We start from the raw sequence: 25,151 nt of genomic DNA, 5'->3' as shown, positions 1-25,151 counted from the left end.
TGAAATGTTGCACGTACTCAACCTTCCAGGAGCTGAAAAGTCTACAGAGAGAGCTAAGGAAGCCCATGTTCCCTGTTCCGGACCATGGTATTTTATGGGTGGCAGAGTGAGATGGTGATGAGAGCAGTGTACCAATATATCCACATCCGTTTGCTCTCCACTTCCATTTCTGAGCTGTGTGACACAGGCTGGGTCACTGGATCTCTCTGAAGCTCTCTAGGATTTCATTCATCTGTATAATGAGAACAATACTGTTCTAGCTGCTGAAGAAGAGAGGTCCCAAGTTCTCAAAGACTATCCTAAGACTAATGCCAGCATTGCCCACTTTTGCATCATCCTTCTCTTACTCTTTTATGCCCCAGAGAGTTCACTGCAATGTGCTGTTTCTCAGGTTCCTACAGATCACAACACATTCAAGAGCCCATATCCCAATCAGTAATCACCTCTGATCTGTAAGTTTCAGATTTGCCTGTATTTAACCAGAGGAATGGTAGACAATTCTCAGAGAATATAAAATTCCCCCAAAGCTATGACCCCTAACTTTAAAGATAAAGGTGAAGGTGGTTCAGACGGTTAAGAATCTGCCTGCAGTGTGGGAGACCAGGGTTTGATCCCTGGGTTGGGAAGATCCCCTAGAGAAGGGAATGGTTACCCACTCTAGTATTCTTGCCTGGACAATTCCTTGGACAGAGGAGCCTCGCAGGCTATAGTCCATGCAGTTGCAAAATTTTGGACACAACTGAGCAACTAACACTTTTTCTTTTTTTTTCAACCAGAGAAATGGTTAGAAAATTCTACAGAGAACATAAAATTCTAAGGTCCATGACCCCTAACCTAAAGATAAAGTGAAAGTGAAAGTTACTCAGTCATGTCTGACTCTTTGCAACCCCATGGACTATACAGTCCATGGAATTTTCCAGGCCAGAATACTAGTGTGGGTAGCCATTCCCTTCTCCAGTGGATCTTCCCAACCCAGAGATCAAACCCAGGTCTCACGCATTGCAGGCGGATTCTTTACCAGCAGAGCCACTGGAGAAGCCCAACCTAAAGATAAAGGTGAATGATAAAGACATGAGCATAAAATTGATTTTAAAAAATTATTAACATATTTTTTTGTTAACACACCAACCCACACGAAAACATATACTTACTCAGTCTTACTTGAGGTAAGGAAACGAGATTTTCAGAGAAATCATTCTTAAAACTTCACAACTAAAAACCTCTGTGGTAACCAAGTATAGTGACAAACCTGAGTATCCAAAAGTAGTAGAATCTTAATAAGTATATGCTGATGGTGCTTAAGATAACTAGCTCTAAAGTTTAATTAATATTAATATACGTGCATGCATGTTCAGTCACTAAGTCGGGTCTGACTCTTTGTGACTCCATGCACTATAGCCCGCCAGGCTCCTTTGTCCATGCAATTCTCCAGGCAAGAATACTGGCTGCTGCTAAATCGCTTCAGGCATGTCTGACTCGGTGCGACCCCACAGACGGCAGCCCACCAAGCTCCCTCCTCCCTGGGATGCTCCAGGCAAGAACACTGGAGTGGGTTGCCATTTCCTTCACCAATGCATGAAAGTGAAAGTGAAGCCGCTCAGTCGTGTCCGACTCTTAGTGACATGGGTTGCCATTTCCTCCTCCAGGGGTCTTCAGACTCCGAGATGGAACCAATGTCTCCTGCATCTCTTGCATTGCATGCAGATTCTTTACCACTGAGGCATCTCACCTGGGACGCCCCAATATTAACAAGCTGCTGCTGCTAAGTCGCTTCAGGCGTGTTCGACTCTGTGCGACCCCATAGATGGCAGCCCACCAGGATCCCCCGTCCCTGGGATTCTCCAGGCAAGAACACTGGAGTGGGGTGCCATTTCCTTCTCCAATGCATGAAAGTGAAAAATGAAAGTGAAGTCGCTCAGGTGTGTCCGACTTTTTGCGACCCCATGGACTGCAGCCTACCAGGCTCCTCTGTCCATGGGATTTTCCAGGCAAGAGTACTGGAGTGGGGTGCCATTGGCTTCTCCAAAATATTAACATAGCAGGTTGTATTTAACCTTGATTTGAGTGAAAGCTGTTGAGGGAAATTAGAGAAGCTGCTATGGAAGGACCCACTCTATACTGTTTTGCATTTGGAAACTCCCCCAAGCTGCTGGCACCTCCCTCTAGCCACAAGATTATAAAGTGAGATTGTGCTGCTGAGTTTAGGAATGGATTTCTTTGACTTCCACTCTCTGAAATTCTGGCTTATTCAACAGCACCAGTAGTTTTTGATAACCAAATGTATTCAGTGCTGAAATTTAAAATCTGACTTTGTCTTGCATTCTTCAACAAACATATTGAGAGGAAAAAAAGAGAAAGGGGCAGGGAAACCTATATCTTAAGAAGAAAAACTTTCTTAAACATATCAGGTTACAACGTAGAAGCCTTATTTCCATACTAATCTCAATAAATTATCATCTTGAAAAATTATGAGATAAGGAAATTTAATTATTGCCTGGATGTTTAATATTATTAAGGAATTATTGTTAATTTTTAAATGGGATAATCATATTGTGCTTATGTTTTTAAAATAATGTTTTATCTTTTAGAGATACATGCCACAATGTTTATTGATTTAGCAATATAATATCTGAGATTTGCTTCAGAATAGTCCCCCAGAAGAGACAAAATGGGTGGGGCTGGTTTAAGTGTAGCAAATTTGGACATGAGTTGAAAATTGGTAAAGTGAGGCAGTAGTAAGTGGTAGTTCTTTACATTATTCTCTCTCTTTTGTATATGTTTGAAATTTTCCATAGTAAAAAGGAAAAAAAAAAGAAACAGCGCAGGTATCAAACATCTGGGAGTCAGGAAATTCTTATAAAAGGGATGCCCACACATTCCAGGTAACCCATGGCTGATTTCATGTAATTGAAGAATATGTTCATTTTTTTCCTAAAAGTGACTTTAAGGTAGAGATCGTCCCTTTGAGCAGCCAACCTCCTACTTATCTGAGCTACAGATATTCTTTCCAGGGGCCTCTGTGTTTCTCCACCTGAAGGCTGATCTGAAGGCAGAGCAAGTTCACGTCTAAAACCAATCGACCTTATTACTAATATTTTTTCAACCAAACATATTTTCTTATTCCTTATCATAGTACTACAAGCACTATTTCTATCAGTAGCTCTAAACCATAAACCTAATAGTTAATTTCAGTTTTTCCTTCTCCTTCCTGCTTACATCCACTTGTCATGTCCAGTCAACTCTAGATCAGAAAAGGCCCATCAGCAATGAACTGGCCTGCGCTCTGAGAGTTGCAGAACTGAAGGAGAGGACAAAGGGCCTGCTGGTCAGCTGCTTGCATCTAAACAGCTCAGGGACGTGTGTTCAGCTGTAAGGACAGGTAACCACAGGGAAAAGCAGTAGCGATGAGAAACCTGCCAGTTCGAGTGAGAGTCCTGCTAACCTCTCTGAGGGTCCTGATACTCTAAGGGCAGGCTGGGTATAACTCCCCATCTACAGGGAACCCAAAGCACATGATGATAGTTTGAATCTCTCAGAGAGAGCCAAAAAAAAAAAACCTATCCCAAGATAGGACCCAACCACAACCTGCAGATTACAAACAGAAGAAGGAGAAATGCTGAGTTGTTCTAATGGCAAAAAGAGACACTGATAAAAACTAAAATAGCAAGAATAATAGTCAGAACTTAACTGCTGTCTACAAACAGCACCTGAATCTATGTGCCAATGATACTCACAATTCATCTCCAGATGTCACCCTTGGAGCCAAGTGAGCAAAAGAAAACAAATGGCATTTGACAGGAAAGATGCTTGCAACACATTTAATTTTGCATAAGGAATGTAAATTTCCCAAGGATATGACCCAAAGCATTAAGCCAGTCCATATATTGTTCTAATCAATTAAGGCTTCCTGCATCAGCACTTTTGGACTACAAACAACTAAAGTCATCATGTTGTCTAATCAGGAGAAAAATATTCATACAGATTGGTATATTTCCCCTATTTTTTAAGTTATATTTCTTGAAAAAGCAGAGAATAACCTGAGAATCTCTGCAAGTGAAAAGGATAAGTTATCATTAAATTATACCCATTTGAGAGGAAGAAATACCTAGACACTACTCAGTGCTTATCTTGGGGCTTTTTAACATTTTGAGATTTTAAAATGTGGGTTTTCATATGTGAGAGATGTCATTTAGAATTTTCCAAGCCCCCCATCCCCCAAAAAAATGGAGCCTTTAAAAATTTCCTGGTACCTATGGCCTTAGATTTATCAAGATTACAAAAATGTATATTTTATGGGCTTCCCAGTGGCTCAATGGTAAAGAATCCACCTGCCAATGCAGGAGACACAGGTGTGGGTTTGATCCTTGAGTTGAAAAGATCCCCTGGAAGAGGAAATGGCAACCCACTCCAGTATTCTTGCCTGAAAAATCCCATGGACAGAGGAGCCAGGTGGGCTACGGTCCATGAGGTCACAAGGAGTCAAACATGACTGAGCAGGCATGCATGTACATTTTATAGCTGGAATGAGGTTAGAGGAAATCTGTTCCATCCTTTTCAACCTCCCTTTGAAAATGCAGCAACCTCTGTGATAGGATCTTTATTAGTACAGAAAATTATGTAATCAAACATTTATTGAATACTTACTATGTGCCAGGTGGTATGCAAAGCTCTTTATATACTTTATCTCATTATATTCTCAATAAATTCTATTAGATTGTCACAGTTACTAACTCCATTTCACAGATGATAAGACTGAGACTTCTAATCAGTGAACACTCAGTGGACTCCTTAGATAGACACGAGATTTTAAGAGCAATAAATAAATGCCCCTACACAAAATCTTCAGAAAATTACTTTATTCCTTAATGGGACAATAACTTTCAAGCTTCCTCCTCTGATGTCCTCAGAAAGTATCATCATAAGGAACAAAAGTTTACATTCAAATATTTACCCAGAAAACTTCAATTATATTACCCTCAGACTTATTCAGTATCTTCTTCAGTGTTTAGGTGATTTAACCATTCTTAGACATCCCAGAATATAAAGATAGAAATCCAGGTAATGTTTAAAGGGTCTACTGTGTGCTATGGGAAACCGTGAAAGAGTATCTTTCATATTCTGCAGATGTAAACCTGGAGCAAAGATCAAATAGCTGGTAAGCTTGTGACTGGGATTTAGATCTGGATCTTCTAATTCCTAAAGGAGGGTAAGCGATTGGACTCAGGCTTGCAACTGTGGGGCAGAAGAATTATTTCACAACAAAAATAAATTGAAACAAAGAGCCAAACTAAAGAAAGCTTATTGAAGGGTTTTAATTATTTATCCAATTCCTGGATCTGGATAGCAATACACAGAGTGTTGTCCTACTCCCAAGCTTCTTTTGACAATTTCAACATGGATCACATGGGAAGTAAATTTTAAGTTGACAGCCCCAAGTTCTTGCTTTCCACAACATGCCCTCATCATCAGTTCAGTTCAGTTCAGTTTAGTCGCTCAGTCATGTCCGACTCTTTGCCACCCCATGAACTGCAGCACTCCAGGCCTCCCTGTCCATCACCAACTCCCAGAGTTCACTCAGACTCACGTCCATTGAGCCAGTGATTCCATCCAGTCATCTCATCCTCCGTCGTCCCCTTCTCCTCCTGCCCCCAATCCCTCCCAGCATCAGAGTCTTTTACAATGAGCCAACTCTTCTCATGAGGTGGCCAAAGTACTGGAGTTTCAGCTTTAGCATCATTCCTTCCAAAGAAATCCCAGGACTGATCTCCTTCAGAATGGACTGGTTGGATCTCCTTGCAGTCCAAGGGACTCTCAAGAGTCTTCTCCAACACCACAGTTCAAAAGCATCAATTCTTCGGTGCTCAGCTTTCTTTATAGTCCAACTCTCACATCCATACATAACTACTGGAAAAACCGTAGCCTTGACTAGACAGACCTTTGTTGGCAAAGTAATGTCTCTGCTTTTGAATATGCTATCTAGGTTGGTCATAATTTTCCTTCCAAGGAGTAAGTGTCTTTTAATTTCATGGCTGCAATCACCATCTGCAGTGATTTTGAAGCCCCAAAAAATAAAGTCTGACACTGTTTCCACTGTTTCCCCATCTATTTCCCATGAAGTGATGGGACCAGATGCCATGATCTTCGTTTTCTGAATGTTGAGCTTTAAGCCAACTTTTTCACTCTCCTTTTTCACATTCATCAAGAGGCTTTTCAGGAGACATTAAAAATAGGGCCTCTGATTTATGCAAAGATAAAAGGGAAATGGGAAAGCATACTTACCGGGAACAATCACAAATACAGTGATTATTTTTCACCTGTCACTGTGCCCAATACTATCATCATGAACTTGCAACTCAACCAATGAAGTCAATAATGCTAGGTGACCTACATTGTTGACATTTTACAGCAAATGAATTCAGAATTCTGCTAATAGGAGGAGCAACAAACACTTGAAAATGTATAGCATGAGTGTATTCACTACCATCTACTCATTCTGAATCCCCTGAATTGATCTTCCATTTTCAGAAAGTATCCCTGAACCCCAAATACCAGCTGAACCACACAATGTAGATCAATAGATTTTTCAAGTGCAATAATTGTTTCTCTCTGGGAGATTTCCATCAGTCCCAGAAGGAAGGACACTCTGATTGACCTCAAGGAACACAGCAGATGTGGATAAGCTGTGTGTGCTTCCAACCTTATCAGAAGAAAACCAGGCCTTGAAAATCACAGGGGAACACCATGGGTATGTGTATACTGGCTATGGGAAACCAAACAGCTGGTCAAGCATGTACTGTCTTTAAAAGCCAACCAAACCAAAGGCAGACTACAGGAAGGGAAATTGGAAAAAAAAGAAATGTGTGCCTTAATGATATTTCTTTATGTTTAAAAACATTGCTGGGAAATAATAAAATGAATGGAAACAGATGAGGTATTCTGTAAGCATTCAGATTTCTTAATGTACTAGTTAGCAGAAAAGATTTTCTACATAAAATCCTGATGGCCCTCTTGCTTAAGCTCCTGGGAACAGAGGAGAAGTTTCCTCTGTTACTTTGAATGCTACATTTCTTATTCATCTCTACAACCAAATAAGATGGCAGGAAGAGGGTGGACAACCAGCAAAATTGACTTTTCATTTTTAAGCTAATAGATTAAAATTGAGAGACAGAGTAAGAGAGGAAGAAAGAAAAGAAGGAAAGAAAGAGGGAGGGAGGAAGGGGAATCTAGGGGACACTCAGGGAAGTCTTGACTTTGAAGTGGGAGGAGTTTTTAGCTACACTAAATCACTACCCAATGCTAATGAGGCCAGACTGGGGCAAAGGCAATCCCTGGTTCCCTGCCAGGAACCAGAACAAGAAATGGAGCTTATTGTTAGTACAGAGAATTACAAGCAGCTACACCCTGACATCTCTGAGGAAGCAGCATGTGATCCTGAACAAAGCACAGTGGTGAGAGTTTATGAAGCAGGTTTTTACAATTTCAGGTTAAAATTATTCCAACTCTGCAACAAAACCAATGCACTAGTGAATAAACAGAATGGGTGCAGAGACATGAAAGTAAGCCCTGCTCTATGTGCCACGAGAGAACCTAAAGGAAACCCAGAGGTGCCTTCTAAGGACTCACAGCAGATGTTGCCTAACAGAAAATTTAAAACTTCAATGTCCCTCTTATAAACCGCTCAGAAATCAGTTAAAGATCTATAATAATTTTCATTCATTCATTCATTCAGCTGGTGTTTAAGACGGGCCTACTATGTGTCAAGTACTGTCCTAGGTACTAGAGATACAAGAACAAAATAAGACAAGGATCCTTGCCTTTGGAGCTCACAGCTCAACAGAGCAGAAAACCATGGCAGTAATTCACTACATTACAGTGTACTGGGTAGATTTTGGTTAAAGAAAGTTAAGGTGATGGAATTAAAGAGTGGGTAGACGAAAAAGCAAAGGTCAGGAGATGGAAAGGGGTGATCCTTACAACTTCAGGTAGCTACAAAGAGTTAATTTAAACTCTATTAAACTTTGATTTTGAATACCTCTAAGTAAATGATGCACATTCCCCAGCAAGCCCAGAACATACCACTCCCTATTGCCTAACACTGGGCCAGAGGATCACATTTATGTTACCTCTGGCACCACTGGCATTTGAGTGTATGATTCCTGAGTTAGGTCAAGACCAGGGACATACTACCTACTCCTACAGGTCGATTGCTAACATGTGAGGAGTTTTTGACTGTCAAAATAATTGGGAGGTGCTACTAGAAGTTGTGACCTGGAATGTTCCACAGCCTGCAATGCCTGGGACTTTGCTCACAAGGAAGACACGCCTATCCCGGAAGACACGCCTATCCCAAACGTCCATCTTTGAGAGACCTTGGGCCAGATCGTGTCATGCTATAACATTTGCAATCTAATAATTATTGCCAGGCTCTACTTGAATTATTAACTTTTCTAAGTGACTGACAACAAGAAAACACACACACACATACACACACACACAAAGAAAAGAATTCCACAAAGAATCTTTGTTTATAATTGATGCTGAGAAAGAGACAACATTTGAAAGGAAGGCAATATTTTCTTCCCTGAACTAGTAGCAGTATCTGGCTTCATAACAAAGAGAGTCTTTGCAAAACCAAGATGTTCCTTCCTGCTGCAACTTCATACCAGCACCCTCATTGGAGAAGCCAGAAGGAAAGCTAACCAAAACCATTTTAGAGAGGTTAGCTTTCACATTTGAGATTTCTGGCATCACCCTCCTTTTGATGGTAGCAAATGTTGTACTGGGGTTGAAGGGTTACCTATTGGACACATACATCAGAACGATGTCATGGAAACACTTCTGGTTAACCACACAGGACACAGACCACAATGGGGACAGTTCAGAGCCACTAAAGTTGACTCTCACTATTTCTATGGTCTCTCTCCCAGTGCAAATTCCAAGAAATGTGTTAGTTGCTCAGTTGTGTCCAGCTCTTAGAGACCCATGGACCATAGCCTGCCAGGCTCCTCTGTACATGGAATACTCCAGGCAAGAACACTGGAGTGGGTAGCCATTCCCTTATCCAGGGGATCTCCCTGACTCAGGGATCAAACCCAGGTCTCTTGCATTGCAGGCAGATTCTCTACTGTCTGAGCCACCAGGGAGGCCCAAATTCCAGAGAAATTATGATTGTAATACTGTATGCAACTTCCAAGAGTGTGTAGAAAAGGACTGATGATGTGTATCCTGAAATTCCAAAGCAAGTTGTGAATACTTTATACAGACTTCCCAACTCTACAGAAAGTGATGAGGGAAGGTCTGCTCCCCGACGGATGATCCTAGGCAGTGACTGCGAAAGAGTATAGTCTTTGTGAAATGCATGAAGCCAGACAACAATTCTGTGACCATTGTTTTGCTTTTTCAGCAGGTTAAATAGGCAGGGAAATGAGACAGAAATGAGTCTTCACATACCTGTAATCATTAAAGAGCTACAAGGGGGAATTTTTAAGTTGCAAGGGTACAAGTTTTCCACTAGGATTTCTGACTAAAGCATAAAATCACAACTGCTATGTATCATCCCCTGTTCCCTTTACTATCAATCTTTTGAAAATTTGTTGTTGTTATTCAGTTCTTCAACACTTTGCAACTCCATGGACTATAGCCCACCAGGCTCCTCTGTCCATGGAATTTCCCACACAAAAATACTGGAGTGGGTTGCCATTTCCTCCTCCAGGGCATCTTCCCAGACCAGGGACTGAAACTGCATCTCCCACAGGTAGATTCTTTACTTACCACTGAGCCACCAGGGAAGCTCCCTCAAAATCTAGCCCATTCTTAATGCCTCCCCCCTTCACCCTGCTCTTATTCCCACTCTCATTAGTCTTGCTTCTGCTACTGGGAGGATTCTCATACTACATTCACTAAGGAGTCAACTTGCAGCCCAGTGGCCCCTTTCATTCTCACTGTACCTGATGCTTTTTTTTTTTTTCAAATTCATTCATTCATGCAGGATTTATTGAGATACCACCAGATGCGGGCATTATTCTATACCTGGGTGAAAACAGTAATGGACAAGACAGGCAAGGTTCCAGCTCTCATGGAACTTAGAGTCTAATGGGGTGGAAGGGAAATAAAGAACAGGAACTAATCAGCTAGCAAAAAATCTACAAAGACAATCAAACAGGGTACTAGGCTAGAGAGTGACAAAGGAGGGGGCTATGAAAGATAAAGGAGCTTCTGGGTACTGGGGCCAGATCACCTGAATTCAAATCCTGGCTCTGCCACTAATTAGCTATGTGATCTTGGAGCTGTGTCACTTCTTTGCCTCAATTTCCTGGCCTATGAAATGAAAATAATAATACTACATGTCTTACAGGGTTTTCTTGATGGTTAATGAATTGGTAAAGTGCTTTCTAAAGTGCATAGAATGGTGCCTGCCATTAACTGAGAACTCAGTAAGTGTTAACTGCTGATTCATTACTTATATTACTATTCTAATTATTATATTGGGTGGCGATAAAAGGCCTATCTGAGGAGGTGGCATCTGAGCTAAAACCTAAATTATGGGTAGAAACTAGCAGGAAAGATTCGGGGGAAGATCATTCCAGGCTGAAGGAAAACTAAACTGGGGAATAGCTTGAGAAGATCCCAGGAAAAGTAGAAAAGGTAATGTGATGGGAAAAGTGAGGAGAAATGAAGTCAAAAGTGGTAAGCAGGGCTAAGTCTAGTGGGGCCTTATAAGTCAGAGAATGTCTCTGTTTTGTCATTAGCTGAAAAATTTGCCCATCCACATGGACTGTGGTCCCCATAGAGGCAACCCACAACAGAACATAATCAGCAACATTCAAGTAGAGTTTGTGTCTTACTGACAATCAAAAAATGTTAAATAGGTGGTCAAAGGACTTGATGTGATCCTTACTGGTTAAGTAACAAAAGTGACTTAACTTGTATACGTTTGTTTCACAATCTGCAACATAAAATAGATTAAATTAGGCGATCTCTAAATTTCTGTCTAATCTGTGATTTTCCATCTCCATTCTTGACTTTCCACTAGATATGAAAACAGATCTAGACTGGTAGAGGTATTGCAAACTTTGTAGAAAGTCTTGTTCTGTCTTTACTTATCCTACTAATGGGTCTATTAATTAGGAAATATCAACCTTCTCAAGCTATATTATTATATGAAAGTAAAAATAACAACCAAACTCTGCCTCCTCTAAAACTGTGATTTTGCGAAAAAATCTTATCTTCTGACAGGAGATCCCAACCCAAAGGCTTCTTACTCCTTCTCCTGTGGGATTAATAGCAAACACCTTGTCATAAACATTTTTGAAAGGTCAGAGATGGCAACAATTTTGCTAAGGAGATAAATAGTCAAATAAAGCACTGCCTTAGTAATTTCAGGGCTTCAAAAAACTGCATAAATCTGATCAATAATGAAGCACACAAAAGGTATTGTGGGATAAAAGGCGGTCCTTTTGAGGTGTTAAAAACTTGCCTAAGTCATTTTTTCCCCCAACACATTTTGCATCACAGCCAACACTGGAAACTTAACAGTAGATTCATACCTACAATGTTAGAAAAGCAATATTCTGACTATGAAGCAAAAGATTATTCTAGGTTAAAGAAGTAAATAATAGTAGGAATAAGGAGTTTTGCAAAAGTCAAGGTAAGAACATTTTCCCTCTGCAATAAATCAACTATGGTTATTGAGCTCAAGTTTTGAATGTTATTTTAGGTTGTTTGTATTATTAACATTTAATCTTTATCCTAGCACAAACTACAGGAGTTCAAAGGAAACTTATTTATTCCTAAAATGTATATGCTTGTATTTTAGATATACCTTAGAAATAGCATGTTTTATTCATATGTTCTTATCTATTGCTGTTAAGAGTAAATTTAACATTTTGTCCTTTGAAGAAATAGGTTTTTCTTTCTGAAATTTTCATTGTAAATATTAATTTTTTAATGAAAGCATTTTCAGTCCTTATGGCAGAATTTACATTTCTGGCAAAAGTATTTTATTATTTAAACTGCATTATACACTATTATCTGCTCATATTAAGAAAACTCTGTTGTTTGTTGTGGACAGTCACTTCGTCCTGTCTGACTCTTTGAGACCCCATGGACTGTAGCCTGCCAGGCTCTTCTGTCCATGGAATTTTCCAGGCAAGAATACTGGAGTGGGTTGCCATTTCCTTCTCCACTATTGTCTAAACCATAGTGTTGACTAAACAATCGATAGAATCTAAATGAAATCAGAATAAACTGAAACAAATAAGCAGGTTGAAATTCAGAGAAAATTGAGACCACGTTCACTTTCAAAGTGTTGCCTTTGTGAGAACTTGTTTCTGCTTAAAAGATCTAATTTATCTTTTTTAAGGCCATCAAAGTTAATAATGGATGACATGTCTTATAGCTTCAGTGATGCAGAAACTTGTCGATAACACAGAGAATTTAGAAACCAATTCATCAATTCATAATTTTTAATTGGACCATGGATGTTTAATTTTAAGTCATTAGACTCTGCAATAACAAAACCCTACAAAGAGAGAGCTAATTAATACAGAAATGGGTAACTGTCCCCTGTCTCTTCAATGGACAACTCAGAATTTCTGTTCTGCCTCATAACAGGTGGTGGTACTTTTCACTTTGAGTCCTTTTGGGGGGCGGTGGGGCTAAGGTGTGTGGAATGGGAGAAAGTAAAGTAAAAAAAAAAAAAGAAGAAGAGGGCCTATATATAATACGTATTATTATATGTATAGTTATATAATTATAGGCCTACATGAAGATCCCCTAGATAAAGGCATGGCAACCCACTCCAGTATTCTTGCCTGGAGAGTCCCTTGAACAGAGAAGCTTGGCGGGCTACAGTCCATGGGGTCACAGAGTCCGACACGCCTGAGCAACCAAGCACAGCACAGCACATATAAGTTTATATAATTGTACATGTATATTTATGAAATATTTATACTTGTATTTCTATATTTAACATTTTTATATATCTCTTTATATTTTGTTATACATGTGTGTATGTCACAGATACCTGTCTCCCAGTACCTACAATAAATCCAGTATGTTCTGGGCAAACAGGAAGGAATGCAGCTTTCCCTTCTTTCCTTATTCAGAGAGGAGGTAGGGTGATTAAAGGATTTCTCCACATCTCAGTTTTGCAGTTCCTGGTAATGTTGCACCACTGCCCACATATTTGCATATAGATATTCTATTATTTATCAGATGTCCACACTGGAAGGGATCTTAGTGATTATCTGGTGCACCTCACCCACTTCATAACTGGGATACCAGAGGCTCCGGGACATTGAGAGACCTGTCCAAAGTCACACAGCCCATTAGAGACAGTCTGTCAGCCTCCTGACTCCCACACCCAGCAATCACTCCACTCCAGCAAGCTTCTCTAGTCTCCCCTGCCCAAGAGAACACATCTTCTGACATTCACAATAGAGTAATTAATGAGTCTGCAAGTTAAAGATTCTTTTTAAACAAATTGGTTCATTATTATTTAATTGAGAAGGCTTCAGAGCCATAAAGGGCTTGCTTACCAAAACTAGATAAGCAGCTCATGAAACACTGAGCTCGAGAAATGCAGAAACTGTCACAAGTCAATAAGGGCTGCCTTTCTGTTTGATAAATGCCACCCAATAGCTTCGAAAGTATCAGAAACTAATGGTGTCCCAGCACTCTGTAGGCATACATTAATGGGATCAGGAGCATAAAATATAAACAATAATGTACATATTGATTGTTCCAGACACTTGAAGCCCAACAAACATTTGAAAGGTCAGTCATTTTACTTGCATCATATTACAGATAAGTCATTTGCTTGAAGCTGGAAACTTGGATCTCCATGTAAATTTTGCTTATGACCTATAAACTAAGTCAGCCATACCTCTTTTAGCTTCCTTAGGTTGTCTAGCATGAAAAATAGTCCATAAGTGCCTAACCCCATAAAGCATATACAAGTAAGTGACAATATACACATTGCCAGGAAGGCTATTGTGTGGGAGAAATTTATTCAGTAAGCTGAATAAATAGCAAGAAACAGCATTTTATTCTGACAGAATGTATTGAAAGTTTTCTGTAAGTCAATTGCTATATGAGCTTACAAATGAGTATGTATGCTTTCGGGATTTTCCAATAATGTACAACACGAGGAAGTACAATGTCATTACTTTTACCTAAAAATTAAAATTTGGTTTGACCAGTTCACACTAGAGTTCATCCCCGCCCCCGCACCCCCCCCCCTTTTTGGGGCAATGAAGGATTTATTCCAGAACAGAATTTTAAAATTTGAAGGTTGTGTGGCTATCCATGTAGCAGAGATGTCCCTTTACTGGCACTTTCTCACCCACTTACTCCAGAATCAGGCTTTTATCTAGCAGGCTCTCTGGTCCTCTTATGTCTGGATAAACTGGATGGTAGAAAGACAGTTCTCAATCCCACAGCCCCAGTTCCTTCCCTGAAGTGATAGGTCCCTCTTTAGAGTCAATATTCCCACTGTTGACTTTAAAAAATGGCAAGAAGGACTTTGAAAGAATGAAAGAAAGACTTGCAATTTATGCCCCCTTTAGAAGCAGAGGCAAGACTTGGAAGTATGCCACCTCCCCTTTAACAAAGCCTCCAATTATCCTAATCTTGGAGAGCTCCTTCATTCTCTGCTAAGGAAGATTGTCAGGGTAAGGAAGAAGCTACAACTGAAGAGGGCTTGGGTGGCAGTGGGGGAGGCGGCAAACCTGGACATTGTCCTCTATAAGAGGACTTGCAAAATTACTAGAACTTCCTCTGACAGAAGATAGTCTCTATTTGTAAAACAGTGCAAATATACCTGCCTTTAAGCTGACAGTTTTAATCCTAATTATTTTCATTTCTTTCTTTCAAGTAAGATGACCAGATTTCCTTTTTCTGAATTTTGCATTATATGAATCTTTTACACTAATCTGTCCATAATTCTACAATAGCCAAAACCAGCCATTTTGGAAATGAGATTTCCTTACTCATGGGTCATACTAGTTTTAAAAACACTTTTTAAACTCATATGATACTCATTACTAATTGATAGCCAGTATACAATTACATTTTTAATTTATATTAAAAGACCTTAATTCTGATAATACAGTAGAATTTAAAATCTCAAAGGAAAATAATGGTGATTTATTTGGTAGCCAAATGACCCTGATTTTAATGTCAAAGACATCATTTTATAGTTTTCTAATAATTATTTATAGAAGATAATATTTTATTTTCAAATATATAGAGAGCCTTAAGTGAACCAAAGGAATTAATAAATATCAGTTCACCCAAAACTCAATTATTTAGTTGATCAAGAAGGGAAGAACATTTCAAAGATGTCTAGACTTCTTGCTCATGCTTTAGGCAGATTCACTGTGAATGCAGTTCCTAGATATAAATTGTGTTCCTTTAAATAAAGTAAATAAGTTTGCATTGCTGATTTTTCCTGCTATTTAGATTTGAAAAGTTTCCAAAAACCTAAATAGCTCTGATATCTTTTATCACAATCAAAGTTCAGTTAAGTCAATCATATTAATATTTGAGTGAAGAAAACTCAGGGCCTAAACAGTGATTACACTTCTGATAAATAAGTTATATTCTGAAATCCAGGCTGTAACTTCATTTTGTTTCATCTAAATTTCATTTAAAACTACTAGGATGGAGGATGTTCATGAAAAAGAAAGCAGTCTTTAAGTGTAAACACTATCTCTTGGCATGCCAAAATTGTATATTTTAGTAAGTTCACGTTTAATTACATAAGATCTGCTGGTTAAGCATCCCCTGAAAAGTATTTCTCTGTATTTCAAAAACAATTTTCAACATTTTAAATTTTAAACTGAGACATTTTTAAATGATCAATGAAAAAGAAGAAAAACTTTTGAGACAAAAGAATCCTACTTCCCCACTGCTTACAATAAGATAAATACAAAAAATGATGAAAGTTGTGTCTTTATTATATTAAAAACTATTTACACATCCAAAATGCAAGCTTATAATAACAGTTATATAGTTAATAGTTATCAAGACAGAGCCACTTGCACTATCAACTTGAGGTAACTGCACAGTTCTATCAAGGAGGACTTCAGAGCAAAAATAAAAGTACATTTATCATATTCTATTGTGGAATCTTCCTTGAAGTTTACACTAATCTTTCAAAGCTCAGGTCTAAGACACAGACTATTTTTCCTCTATTCCCAACCCAGGATTCTTTCTTCTTGATCACGTAGCACGCAACTCTCCGGGTAAGAACTCCACAGGGCCTGAGGGCCATGTACCTCCAAGTACTGCTCACTACATTTCAGTTTTAGAAAAATTAAACTCAGCTATCCATGTCACATGAATTTCAAAGGACCATTCTCTGCCACAGTACCTAAACTCAAAGGATTTCCTCTTGACATGAGGCTCGTGGTGATGTGAAAAGGGAAATGAGAGTCCCTACTGGGACTCTGAACATCCTCACATTTGTGAGGCCAACTGCCACACTCCAGGCTTTTCTTGTTTCCTGACAAGGCTTGTCCCAGCACTCTCCTGGGAGGCTTTTGACAGTGATTGCAAACAACAGAAGCCAGCAGGGATGTGTAAGAACAGGTGCTGGAGCCTCCAAGGGCAGCCTGTGTGCAGAGAAAGGGCCTCCGCAAAGCAGCGCTGGGACATCCCACTTTGGAGGTGCCCTCTTGCCCTCAGTCATTGCAGGATCTTGCTTCTTTTCAAGTAGCAGATGCTTGGAAAAATTTGTAACAATGCTTTATGTTTGTAAGTTGGTGCTGGCAGATTTTCATGATCAGCTTTTAAGGGGAGTTTGGTGAAATCTCCAACAATATAAAACAAGGATGGAAAAGGTCATTTCATGGCTTTATGATCAGGTAAGGAAATGATAAGAATGAAAGGCTAGGACTTTCCCTATTACTCCATTATTTCAGGTTATTGCTTTATGCTTCCTACCATTCCTCAGGAAAGGGGACATTCCTAGGTTCAAGGGATAGGGGATCTCCAGCATTCAAGAGGAAACATAGCAGATAACATGTCTTCCACAAATCAGTTCAGTTCAGTCCCTTAGTCGTGTTCAACTCTTTGTGACCCCATGGACTGCAGCATGCCAAGCCTCCCTATCCATCACCAACTCCAAGAGCTTGATCAATCTCATGTCCATCAAGTGGGTGATGCCATCCAACCATCTCATCCTCTGTTGTCCCCTTCTCCTCCAGCCTTCAATCTTGCCCAGCACCAGGGTCTTTTCCAATGAGTCAGTTCTTCGCATCATGTGGCCAAAATGTTGGAGTTTCAGCTTCCACAAATAGGTGGGGAATATTCACATACCAAATAGCATAGTAGACCCCACTTCAGGAGCATCTGGCTAGCTACTATTAATCCTTATCCTTTTCACTTATTGAAACTGCTCCATGAGCAGGGTGCTCTGTACCATGGGGACAATCATCTGTGTGAATAAATGACCACTTGGAATGGCTGCTATTGCCAGCTTCTCAAGGTGTGGCCCATGTGGTCCATGGCCCCAGCAGCAGCCAGCAGCATTAGGCATTGCCTGGGGGCTTGTAGGAAATGTAAAAATCCCAGGCTACCTCAGACCTAGTAGAACAGAATTTAACAGGATTCCCAGATGATTCACACGCAGATTCAAGTCTGAGACACACTGTACTATAGCCTCTTAGAGCAGCTCAGTGTTCAGGATCCAGAGCAAGACACTACCCTACACCAGAGCTTTGATTAACATTGCTCCAGGAGCACCTGCATGCATTATCTAAGCCTCAGACTCCCCAGAGAACAGGGGCAAAAACCGGTGGATCTATGTCGCAGTTGAGGAGACCAAAGTCAACCAATATATGATTGGGGGGCAGGACCTGAACTCCGAACTTCCAAATTCTAGACTTCAGCCTTCTTGCTGCCCCAACTGGTCCCTAAGGAATGACTGGCTCTTTCACATCTGAGCCTTAAGAGTTTTTTCCCATTGGCATCATTGGTATAGTAGGAAGAGACTCCAAATCTTGGTTCTGTCATGCTCATCCTCATGATCTTCAATAAATCATTTCTTTGAAAAAAAAAAAAGTTTGGAAGCCCAACAAAACAAAGGGCATTTCCAAAATAAAATTAATAAAATAAAAATTTTAAATTGGCATGATGATTTAGCAATAAATAGCAAATATTACAAAATTTTCAAGTTCTAATTTTTGAAATGTATCCTAAGAAAATATTCTCAAAGAAGCAAATGTTATAGGTACCAAAATGGTTGCTAGATTATTATTTATGATGGAAAAATACCGAAAGCAACCAAAATACACTATGATCAGGATATAGCTAATTAAATTATGGGACATTTATTCATTTATATTCACCAAGGCTTGGTAGTAAGATGAAAAATTCTGGTAAAATGTCAAGAGGAAAAGTAGGTTATAAAATTGGGATACACAATGATTCTAAGTAAGTATAGATAGGTACACTTCTAGGAAAAAAATAAGGAAAACATATATGAAAACTATCATACTCTAACAGGATAAACAGGATATAGATGATAATTTTCCAAAATTTTAGTAGTTATTAAATTGTTTTTATTATTTCTTTAAAAGAAAATAAATATTATGAAAAGGAAATGAAAACAAATATAGTAACCACAAGCCCTCAAACAGTTACTATGAAAGTGAAACTGAAAGTTGTTCTGTCGTGTCCAATTCTTTACGACCCCATTGACTATACAGTCCATGGAATTCTCCAGGCCAGAATACTGGACTGAGTAGTCTTTTCCTTCTCCAGGGGATCTTCCCAACCCAGGTCTCCTGCATTGCAGGCGGATTCTTTACCAGCTGAGCCACAGGGAAGCCCAAGAATGTCGGAATGGGTAACCTATCCTTTCTCCATCGGATCTTCCCAACCCAGGAATCCGATCGAGGTCTCCTGCATTGCTGGCGGTCTTTACCAACTGAGCTATCAGGGAATAATTTATCATTAAATCTGGCTCTGAACTCCATAGATAATAATAATAACAAAAAGGAACAATTACTGAGCACTTACTCTGTGCTCAGCCCTGTGCTAAATGCCTCAGTTTGCTCATGAAATCCTCCGAGGTCAGTAATATTATCATCTCCACTTTTATAGATGAGAAAACTAGAACACACAGCAGTCGGCCTCTTTGAAATTCAGTTTCTTCTTCTGTGAAACAGAGAGAGTAATAATATTCACCTTGCAGTTTTCTTTTGAGGATTAAAGTCATATTGGCTTTCTAATCTGTATGGTCTCTATAGAGGTCATCAAGAGAGTAGAAACTTAATGGTTGTAGGGGAGGGGGGAGCATTCCACTTTTCTGTCAAGGTGGGGACAGCAATAGCTCTCTGCTTGTGCTGACTGTCACCACTGTTACAGACTGTCACCACGCAAGGCTGCCTGCTTTGCAGAAGGGCACAGGTTTAGGTGGCATCCTTCAACACTCCTGAAGCAATATTATTTTCAATCCCCACATGCCAAGCAGCAGACATCCAGCTTGCATTTGAAGGTGGGATAGTTTCGCCAGCAATACCTGACCTAGGAATCAGGAGAAATGGACTCTGAACCTAGCCATGTCATTTCTCAGGCCTCAGCTGCCCCATCTGTACAATGGGAACCTGTGTTGGTTTTGCTCACTCAGTAAGTTTTGCTCACTGGTCAGCCCCTCCAGTCAAGGTTCCACTCTTGCCCAGTCAATTCTTTACCCACATGGCTACCAAAGTGGTCATCTCAAAACCAAATCTTATCGAATTACCACACTACTATGCTGCTTCAAACAATCCACTTGCTTCCGCTGCTTTTAGAACAAATCCCAACCAGCTCACGGAGAAGGCAATGGCACCCCACTCCAGTACTCTTGCCTGGAAAATCCCATGGACAGAGGAGCCTGGTAGGCGGCAGTCCATGGGGTTGCTAAGAGTCAGACACGACTGAGCGACCTCACTTTCACTTTTCCCATTCCACTCCAGTGTTCTTGCCTGGAGAATCCCAGGGACAGGGGAGCCTTGTGGGCTGCCGTCTATGGGGTCGCACAGAGTCGGACACAACTGAAGCGACTGAGCAGCAACCATCTCAAGCACAGCCCTCGTGGCCCTGTGAGGTCTGGCCTACCCTGGGACTCTCCATGTCATATCAGATGCTGCCCTCACAGCAGCTCCCTTTCACTGGCTTGTGTATCCTCTGCCTCTGCCCACACTGCTCCCTTTGCCTGAGCATCTGTCTCCTCTGCCCTTCCCCAGAGCACCTCAGCTCAGTCACAGTTTTCTCGGGGAGCTTCTCTGACAGGAAAAGCTCACCCTGTGGTACTCACTCCTAGCTTCACATCTCCTTCCCTCATGCCACTTAGAGCACTTGTAATTTTACAATATTTGCCTGATTTTATAATTAATGTCCCTGTTTGTCCTATTGTCACCTCACCTGCTAAAACACAGCTTCCCTGAATGCGGGGCCTTTTTTGTCTCCCCTACTCTTAGCATATAACAAATCCTTGAGAAATCTTTGTTGAATGACTGAGTGAATATTTTCTTCCCTGTCTCCCTCCCCCACAAATTATCAAAGAGCTGTATACCCTAGCAGATGCCAAAAAAATCCAGTAGATGTGAAATGACTATAGACATAATAATATACATGACACCTAGACTCCTCTCCTTCACAAAAAAATGAAACAAAAGGAAATGAAAAGAAAAGCTATTATGCCAGATCAACTAGTAAGAAGTAAGTGAAGTGAAGCCACTCAGTCGTGTCCGACTCTTTGGCAACCCCATGGACTGTAGCCCACCAGGCTCTTCAGTCCATGGAATTTTCCAGGCAAGAATACTGGAGTAGGTTGCCAAAAGTCAATGCAAAAAGCATTTTGCAAACTCTAAACTTCAGTGTGAGACTTCCCAGGTGGTGCTACGATAAAGAACATACCTGCTAATGCAGGACCTTAGGACGTGGGTTTGATCCCTGGGTTGGGAAGATCCCCTGGAGGAGGGCATGGCAACCCACTGCAGTACTCTTGCCTGGAAAATCCCATGGACAGAGGAGCCTGGTGGGCTACACACCATAGGGTGGCAGAATCAGACATGACTATAGGGACTTAGAGCACACGCAGACAAACTTCAGTATAAACATAAGTTCTTGCCTCTATACTTTTTTAGAAACAGCTACAGTATAAATTGAGATGGCATTAGATTCTTCCCTCATGGCTCGGAAGGTAGATCGTCTGCCTGCAATGCGGGAGACCTGGGTTCAATCCCTGGGTCAGGAAGATCTCCTGGAGAAGGAAATGGCAACCCACTCCAGTATTCTTGCCTGGAAAATCCCATGGACAGAGGAGCCTGGTAGGCTACAGTCCATGGGGTCGCAAAGAGTCAGACACGACTGATCAACTTCACTTCACTTCACAGTATAAATACATACATATTGTGTGTGTGTGTGTGTGTGTGTGTGTGTATATATATATATATATACAGTATAAATATATACAATAAAGTATAAAATACAGGATATAATTGTTACTGACAGACTATAGAGCAAATCATTAAGTTAAAGTCTCTGGAAGGATTTAAACACAGTCAAATCCCATTGAAACATGGCTTCTTTTTAAAACCAAGGTTTGGATAAACCACAGGGTAGAACTGTCTGGGTCTCAGTCTCTTCATCTTTGTGATAAATCATTGCATTAAATGTTCCTTAACATCCCTTAAACTCTGAGATTCTGATATTAGACAATGAGGACATATCAATGAGAATCAAGAAAGTCTACATGTACATGATGCAAAGCTATACGACCCTGTGGACACTGACCAGCCCTGCCTAGGTGAAACCCTGAGGAAGCCCAGGTTTGCCTCACCTGTCCACACCCCTTCTTTATTGCGAGGTGCCTGCTTTCCTCCTCACCTCTGCTTCTCTTTGCTCTTAGAATAACCATCAGCAAGAGTAATTTAAAGCCATGCGCTCTCTTTCCCTCAGGGCCTTTGCCTTGAATCTTCTCTCTCAGTATGGTGAAAGGTGTTTCTTGCCCAAGGAGAAAGGATTTCAGGCATTAAGACACTGGTTATAGAGGTGTTTACCAAGTAGGGACTCAGTCTACCAGCAAAGGCAGCTTCCTTCCCCAGCCTCTGAATGAGATCAGCTCTCCAATGTAGGACAAGTGAGGAAATCTCAAAGAAGGGGCAAAGAAAGCCCAGTCAAATGTCACCTATTCACACTTTATTCAAGTGCATTTGGGTATATGTTCACCATCATACATGTGGCTGAAGTGTCTTGCAAAACTGATGCACAAAAAATTCAATCTTGTAATGTTAGAAACTATTATTAATTAACTAGTTTTGACATTGCAAGATGTTCTTGATCACTTTAACAAAATCACTGTCTGGGCGTGCAACTTATCTAAAATATTTCATATAGAGCATTTCAAGCATTTGTATGTAAGGGCTCCCAAATCTCTATAAAAAATACATATGACACATTGAGCAAAATGTAAAATGTAAAAGTACACACTTGTGTAAATATAACCATCAATAAAGTATGTGTTCACAATGTCTTCTTGATGATGTAATTATCCATTAAGCAATGAATAAGTACTTGTTATAGTATATTACATCTAGTACACAGAGTTTATATAGGATTATCATGACATAATATCTTAAATAACTACTTATTAGAATTTGGGAAGATTAGAAGAAAAATTAGATAAACAAAGAATAAGTTTAAAGAATAAAGCATAAAATTTAACTAAAAATTAAAACTTGGAATAATTCTACTAAAGACCTCACTTTCTTCTACTCTTAATTTCTAAACTTCTAGTATGATTCTGTGTTTATGGGAACTTTTTCTAAATTGCTGAGTGAACTGTGTGTGCTAGAAATGGCATTCTAAATTTAAAGATTTTAAATAGATATGTAAAATTATTTATTAAATATACAAAAATTTTAAGTGCAATGCAAAATAAATCTGTACTTCAAAAATAAGTAGCATTTTGGTAGTACTTAATCAAAGCAATGTCATTTCTAACTCCTTTATGTTATCAGTAGATATTCTGTCTTCTATATGAGTGCAGCATGAACTATAATACCATGCTTGGTTTAATTGATTACACTATAATAAGGCTTGTTAATTTTTTAGAATTTATTATGCTAGAGAGAGGGGAAGACAGTGTGTTCTGAATGGGATTTCTTTTTATGAAGAGTTTAACTTAGCAAAATATTTATTTTTGAAAGAAGAAGCAAATGTGTTTTTATATATGTTTAATCAAATGACATTGAGGAAAAACAAAGAATCCTGAGGGTTAAGAACTTTCTAAACCATTTATCATTTAAACCAGGGTTGGCAAAACCATACCAAATGATGTACAATTTCCTTATTTTGTAGCATTTGTTGCTGGAGTATAATTCTGGAGCTCCTCAACACACACTTTCTTCTTTTGCTAACCATTAAGAAAGAACATAGTATACCTAATTCAGTTCACTCAAATTTGGTAGAGTGAATTTGCAGAGTGAATTTCTTACCCCAACATTAGTGTTATCATGCGCACAAGTTTAACTGTAGCTAGCGACTTTCATTCATTGCTTTTTAGCATCTTATAGTAAAGGCGTGGATAAGAAGGAGGAGGGAATAAAGCTTTGACAGATGGTACTCAGCGTTTGACTCCTGCTGAGCTCAGCAGGACCTGTGGTTTCCAAGGTTAGGGCTGTCAAAATGGCTGTGTCTATCAAGTGAATAACAAAGTGTAGACTGCCCGTCCGTTTCCTATACAAAACTTAGATTTCATGTGCCATCATTGTTGGTCTTTCTGCTGATTTAATAACTTCCGAGAAGAACTGAGGATTCTGATGCAGCCTCACTATTTAAGAAACTACTTGGAGAGGGAATTCTCAAGGGCTGGAAGAGGTAGGCTAAGATCTGATCTCTTAAGTTTCTCTCTCAGGTTTCATGACTTGAAAAGGATTCAAAAGCCACCAAAGATTTCCTTTCGGCTAAAAGCTAAATGTGAATCTTTCAAAATGAACTTAATGATGCCTCTCTCTCTCTCTCTCAAAAGGGTAAAAATATTTTTATTGAGAATCCTTGAGGTGGTGGGTACTTGTTCAACTAGAAATATTGAGAATGAAAAGGGAAACGTTTCTGTTATGAAATACATTGCTGTGTTTAGATGTGCGTTTTGGGGCCTATTTCTCACCTTTTATAGCTTTTAATATTAAAACCACCCCTATTTCCCCCCACCTTTGTCTAGAGTCTTCAGATAGAGAAAGTCTCTAGTGCTGAAAGATGACAGAGCTGAATAATGTCATCAACATTTTTATTTTGTCTTGTGCTATTACAGCTATTTTTCTTGGTAAGTCATGTTTTTCTTTATGTGTATTTTGTGATCTCAAGATTGTTGTTGAGCTTGTGGGATTCAAATAAAAGGCCTATTGGTGGATTCATAAACCCAAACTTTTTATTAAGATGACACTGAAAGGACGATTGTGGTAGTGCCTCTGAGTAAGCTAATAATTGTATTTCAATGTTTAATTTATAACATTTAAGGTAAAACTTCTCATTGTTATTTTAAAAGGACAAAATAAAATTAAAATGTGGCCTTTTGAAAGTAACAGAGTTGGACACATTTTAATCTTGTCCTGCTACTAAGCATTTTCTTTGCTATTTTTGACAAGCTGACAAAAGAAGTACATAGCCTGTCTCTTTTATGACTGGGGCTTAAGCAGACACATTCACCCATGTGGTGACTATTCCCTATCTGAAAGAAGACTTTCTTGCTACAATATAGTTGAAGAATCTTCCTCAGCAAATATTTAGTTTACATAAGTCCCTTGGTCATAATGAAAATGTTACTTGAAAGAATAGCTATTATTTTTTCCAGTACATTTACTTCAAACATTAAAAAAAAATGTTTTGAAGTATTTATCTTCTTCTAATACTTGAAAAAACCTCCAACCGAGCAGTTGCTTCTCTGAGACACTGCATAGCAGATATTCAGTAAATGTTACTGAATGGAATTTAAAAGGATATTAAATACTGAATGAAAGGAATCTTTGAATTGAAATAAAAAGGAAACAACTTTTACATCTGATTGTTATAAGAAATCATCAATTGCCAATTTAGCATAAACCTTTTCCAGTTGCACTTGCTGTTTTATCCTGGAAATATATGATGTTTTTAATATTTCT

The 25,151-nt window shown here is 39.4% G+C and overlaps 1 long non-coding RNA gene across 3 annotated transcripts in view; it reads right to left on the bottom strand.

The window, feature by feature from the left end:
• The window catches only part of LOC109566091 (uncharacterized), a 476,832-nt gene that overhangs the window by 74,350 nt on the left and 377,331 nt on the right, over positions 1-25,151 (bottom strand). The window lies entirely within an intron of this gene.

The sequence above is a fragment of the Bos indicus genome, chromosome 11 (genome assembly GCF_029378745.1).
Source record: "Bos indicus isolate NIAB-ARS_2022 breed Sahiwal x Tharparkar chromosome 11, NIAB-ARS_B.indTharparkar_mat_pri_1.0, whole genome shotgun sequence".
Taxonomy (NCBI): domain Eukaryota; kingdom Metazoa; phylum Chordata; class Mammalia; order Artiodactyla; family Bovidae; genus Bos; species Bos indicus.
This window is presented reverse-complemented; position numbering and strand designations above follow the sequence as displayed.